Genomic DNA, 6,085 nt, shown 5'->3' on the forward strand with positions numbered 1-6,085 from the left:
CCTCTCGCCTCCCTCTCGGCGCCCGGCGCCGGGGCTTTGCCCCCTGGCTGGGTATTTTTATTATTTGGGGATGGGGTGGGGGTCAGCTTGCTCTCAGTGGCAGTGAGGGAACCAAAGGAGAGGTGTACGTGGGGGCGGGGGGAAGGGATGGGAAGAAATGGGGACGAAGAGGAGGTGAAGAGGGAGAGGAAAAAGGGAGAAGGGGCAAGAAGGATGGAGAAAGGAGAGGCGTGGAGGGGGAAGCAGTAGAGAGAGGAGAGGGCAGTCGGCTGAGGACGGACCTGAAAGGACGGAGGAGCGGAGGAGCGAGAGCCGAGGCAGAGGAGAAAGGAGGGAGGCAAGAGCGCAGACTAGAGAAAGAGCCTGACGGCCGCAGAACTGAGGAAAGAGGCAGGCAGTGGGCGCTTCGCCGCTGCTGCCCCCAGGCCAAAAAATAAAGAAAAGAAAAGAAAAAAAAATACCAATAAAAAGACGATGAAAATAAAACAAATCGCAACCGGGGCCACCCAACACAAAAACGAGCGAGGACGGAGAAGAGAGGCGAGGTGGCATCTGCTCCCGGCTGGCTGCGGCGCTTCGGAGAGGCTCCCCGGGCTGGGCGGGACCCCATTTTGACCCTGCATTTGAGGAAGGGGCGACTGTGGAGAAAATGAGGCGAGAGGGGGTCAGGGCTGGTGGCGGTTCCGCCTGTTTTTTTTTTTTTTTTCCTCTCTCTCTCCTTTCCTGGGGGCGTGGGGGCCGGTTTAGTATGATGATGGTGAGGATATTGGTCGGTGATGCTCTCTGAAGCTCCGAAGCAAGCAGGGTGCATGGGGGGGAGAGGTAAGAGGGCACAGGGAACGAGAAAGGGCTGGGGGGTGGGAATGAGGAGTGAGAGAAAGGAACAGGGTGCCTTGGACAGCAGAAACGGTGAGAAATAGGAAAAAGCAGCCGGGATGGGGCACTCAGAGGCGGTGGCATCTCAGGCAGGAGGAGAGGTAGCAAACGGAGCTCCAGGGCCCCAGAGTGATGTTGGGGAGCCACGGTGCACCCCTCAGCTCTCTGGACAAAGTCTGTAACTTGGGGAACCCCTTCGATTGCCTGCTGCCTCTTTGCTCTCTTTTCTTTCCCTTTTCATGTCCTTTCTCGGCTCCTTTATTTCTATCTCCTTTACTGTTTTTTCTTTCTCCCTGTTTTCCAGTTTCTCTGTCTCTTCCTCCTCTCAATAAAAGCTTTCCCCTCCTCCCCACCCCTTAGTTTTTCTTTTTCTACCTCCCTTATCTGCACCTCCTTCCCTTCTTTTTTCTCCCCCTTTTCCCTTCCCCTTTCCCCCTTTCTTTTATTCTTCCCTTCCTGCCACTCATTTCCCCTGTTGCCAGCTCTTTCTATTTCCTCCCTCAGTTTCATTTATTCATCACTCTTGCTGCTCTGGCCTTCAACAGGGTGCCAGGGAAAGGGGCTCCATGCAAAGGCAGGAATCCCCAACTTCCTACCAGAGCCTAACCCCTGTTCTGAAACCTCATATATTTCTACTCTCTTTTTTACCCTGAGTGGGGGTTTGGGTCTGTCCCCTGGGTTCCAGCGCCACCCCCTACTTCCTTGTGGCCTCCTGGAGAAGTCTTGCTCGATGCTCACTGGGGCTCTGGGAGGGGGAGGGGAAGATCTTAAGTGAGGGCTCATGGCTGTGGACTCAGCCCCACTGAGAAGGGTGTGGACAGAGAAGAAAATGACATGGATGCCTAGCGGGAAGTGAAAACGGGAGGAAATTGGGGCGGAGGTCCATTTGAGAGAGTCCTTGAGCTTTCGAGTCCAGGTAAAAGATCCTGAGAGAAAGCCTTTGGCCTGATGACCACTCCCCACTTTCTGCCTCCTTCCTGGGGCCCCTGGAGTTGGGGAGTAGGTCCTGGATTTAGAGAAAGATCCAACCAGCCGCTTCGCTCAATAGCTTTTAGTTCTCTTGCCATCTTGTCAGGTGGATTTGTTCTTCCACCCCCCAGGATATAAGTGGAGGGTACAGAGTCAGTGCGCAGTGGGGGGCTGGTGTGTACAGAGTCAGACCATGACGGCAGCATGCATGTGTACAAGGCCTGCATGTGTGGCGAGATGTGTTCAGGAAGGACTAACTGTGTGCTGGGCCTGGAAGCCTTGGTAGACTGAGGAGCCAAAGGTGTAGAATCGTGACATACATTTTCTGTGGGGGGTCGGGTACTGGGGGTCCCCATCATGGGTGACATATGTGCACGAAGGAGTCAGTGCGAATTTGTACTGATGTCTCCCTCGTCTTGATGTTTATGTACCACTCGCTATGCGTGCACTCAGGAGGCCCTCTTTGCCTCCGTGCATGGAAGCCGTCCACGCGCGTGCAGGCCCGTGTACCGAGTCTGGCTTCAGCAGTGGACATGTGACACTTTGTATGTGCAACGTGTTTGGAGTAGAGGCTCTGTGTATGGGTATTAGGTCTGAACGTAGTGTGTGCACACAAGGGTGCACATCAAAGAAAGTCACATATGTGAAAGTACGATTTCTGCATGGAGATAATATTGTTACTGCTCGGGGTCTCTGTGTGTCCCAGGTAAAAGGGAGGGTGGGTTTGTGAAGCAGGGTTGGGGTAGAGTGATGAGAGATGTATGAGTGCACAGAGGTCACAGGCGTGTGGCTGAGTTTGACAGCATGCTTGCACAGCAACCTTGAAGCTGGGTTCAAGAAAACAAAACAAGAAAAGATCCCCTCTCCCCGCAGTCTACCAGCCCATGAAAACCTTCCCTGGACCTTCTGTAGTAACAAAGCGTCCCATGTCAGGGGGTGACAGGCAGACCAGGAGTAAAGCTGATCAGGGCCATAGGCAGCATCTCCAGTTGCTGATAATGCGATTCCACATCTACTTCCTGATTTATGGGTAATGCTGGACAGAGGCCCATCCTTGCCGTTGGAGAGGTCCAGACCCCCATTTCCCTGAGGCTGCTGGTGAACCCTGTGGCAGGTTGCAGTGTCATCTTTGGGGGTCTTGGTTGCCCTCACTTCCCTCTGCTAGTCTTTGCAGGGAAAATGGAAAGTGTCTGTGTCAGGGCCATGTATGCACACACCCCTGTACCCATGCTGTGTGCGTAGAGGTTGTTAGCCTATATGTCCTAGACAACATGCTGGCCAGGTTTTTTTTTTTTTTTTTTTCCAGCAAGTCCATCAGTGGCCACTCCAGGCCACCTCCATTCTGGTTCATATATACTCCCTTCTTGTATGTAGGGCCCATAGGCCAGAACTTGTTCCTCCACCAATGTGACAGCCAAGCAAGGGTCCCAACTTTAGCACCCCACTGGGTAGAGCTTTTCATAGCCCTGGTACATAATCATAATGTGTAGAGGCATGACTTGCAACGAGGGGAGCAGGGACAGATGGCCACACCAGGGGCTACTTGGACATCAGTGGGGGCAAGGGACAAGTTTCCATCTCTGGCATGTGCTGGTTAATTTCCAAGATATTTCAGGATGGAGGTGGTTGAGAAACCCAAGTGTGAAGAGTTGTTAGAAGACAGAGTGGGTGTAAGGCCTCCTCAGACTGATGTCTATTCCTCCTTCTGAATATATGTCACTTACCATTTTTCCCTTGGGCTCAACATCTCCTAATCTAGTAATAATAATGACAATGATGTCTCTTACACTCACCTCACTCTCACAGCAGCCCCGATGGTGCCCCTCTCACAGATGAGAATTCTGAGGCCCACATTATTTGCTCAGCCTGTCAGCAGCCATGCTGGCGCTAGAACCAAGGTCCTCCTCATACCGAGCCTTTTCTGTCCTTATAGGTCTGCCCTCTCCCATTAACTGCCCCAGCGCCATTTCTTTTCACTGGCTCTGCCTCTTCCCCCACTTCCTCCCTGCCCCCTGAGATGTCCATCCACAGACCTGTCTCCTAGGACCTGTCGGGTGGATGGATGCCTTATGTGGTTCAGTGAGGGCTCTGAGGACCTGGGTCTCACTTTATATCCTGAAGGGAGGGCCAGCAAATGAGCATGGTTGAGCTCGTTCTGTCAGTGATGGTTTGGGGCTGGGCCTGTTCAAAGACGGGTTTGCATGAGCTTATGGTCTCCCCTACCCCTTCTAATGAGCCCTGTGTCACCTTTGCAAATCCACATGGTGGCCTTGGGAGGCAGGTGCATTTTCCCTCACTCAATCACCACCCCAACTTCATTAGATCCTCAGGACAGGCAGCTTTCCCAGCGCTGACGCATTCGGAAGGAGGCTGAAGGTGGTGGCTCCACATGCAAGGTCCCTGCATTCAATAGGTATTTATTGAGTGGTGTGAATCACTGAACAAATAAAGTCCAGTGAGTTCCCTGAAGTAATCGGGCAATGGTGGTATGATCACTCCTTAACCTGAAAATGATCTCTAGGCATGGACCATGGGCCAACACAGGCCTGGACTCTGAAGCAGAACCAATCCCAGCCTTAGACAGGATTCTGGGGCGCCTGGACTGTCAGCACAAAGGGAGTTTCCAGGTCATTAGGAATCTGGGGAATGAGGATGGTGTGGGTTTAGACAGGGAGGTGAGTCTTTGAGAATGCTCAGACATTGAGAAAAGCAGGCTGGTCGGAGGGCATAAAGATGGCAGAGGGAAGTGAGGAGGAAGCAGCCCAGATTGGAGGTGTAGTCTAAGAGTAGAGGTTGGCACAATGTTGCAAGGCCCTGTCTGTGGATGCTCAGCTGCTGCTCTGAGAAGTTTGAACTTGATCTGGCTGGCAGCGGGGAGCTGTCATGCCTGCAATCACACACACATACACATATACAAGTGCATCTCGTGACAATGTACTTTGGATAATACGGACTTGTGTGTGAGCATGAGTGTGCTTGTGCACACACACAAGGACCTTTATCCTGGCATCCATTCACAGAAACCAACAAGGTTAGGGGGCTACTTTAGTCCTCACTCTCAGGATCCTGTAGTGTACAGGGCTGTGGCCCACACATGCAAGTGTAAGAGCAGACTGGGGACCCTCCCCCATCCGGGGTGCAGACTCATGTGGCATTCACAGACTTAATCCGCCGCAGTGAGGCCAGGGAGGCAGCATCTGTCACTTTCACAAACACAAGCAACGGAGTCTGAGAGACACATTCCACTTGCTCACAACTGCTTGAGAAACAGACGCCTATACTGCACCGCCCCCATGCCCAAAACAGGCACAGCCCCTCATGGCCCCCCACACCAAGCCCAGGCTGATACACCAAGTCACTCCTGCATTAAAGTGCACACACACACGCACACACACACACACGAAGCTCAGCCCCTGACATTCCATCTCCCCATATTCACAACCGTATACTCAGGTACTCTGACTTTAAGCTAAGCTGCTGACTTCTTATCCCCTTATTCACACACAGACACACACACACACACAGGCACAGACACAGGCACACATGCATACACACACACACACTCGTTTTGACTTAAAGCATAGCTATAGCCATCCCACCACCGATACACATATACCTACAAGCGGACTTCCACACATAAACACACAGCCTCACAATCCACCAGAACCACTGTGGCCAGCGGTCATTGAAGAATGACAGTCTGAGCAGTGTGCTGAGGGGAGGGTCGCCCTGAGGCATGGGCTGAGGGTCATACAACAGGGTACATCGGAATCCCTTGAGGAAAAGGTCAGGCCAACCCCAAGAGGGTTCCATTGGTCCGGACGGTTCTGCCAGGTAAGGGAGATTCAACAAATACAGGCCAGAGGCAGGAGCCGACTAATGGCCGAGGCCGCCGATGGCCGAGATGGCTGGTCAGCGAGGAGGGGAGGCTCGACAATTGATGTGACTCAGAGCTGGACAAATGATGGCGCATTTGGCTGAAGCTGACTGGGGGGCCCATGACCAGAGACCAGGCAGCCATTCTCGCCTCAGCGGGGAAGGGGCCAGATTGAGCTCTGTTGCAGCAGGGTGGGTTTCCCAGCCTGGCTCCACGGTGCATCCCGCCTGCCGTGTGTGTCTTGGGGTCTTTGTATGTGTGTGTGTTTGTGTGCATGTGTGTTCATACATTTATCTGCAGTTGTCAGCGTGTGCCTACCTTTGTAGAACTTTGTGTCTTTGGGACTCTTGGTGTGCATCTATG

Source organism: Mandrillus leucophaeus, unplaced genomic scaffold (assembly GCF_000951045.1).
Source record: "Mandrillus leucophaeus isolate KB7577 unplaced genomic scaffold, Mleu.le_1.0 Scaffold106, whole genome shotgun sequence".
NCBI classification, from domain to species: Eukaryota; Metazoa; Chordata; class Mammalia; order Primates; family Cercopithecidae; genus Mandrillus; species Mandrillus leucophaeus.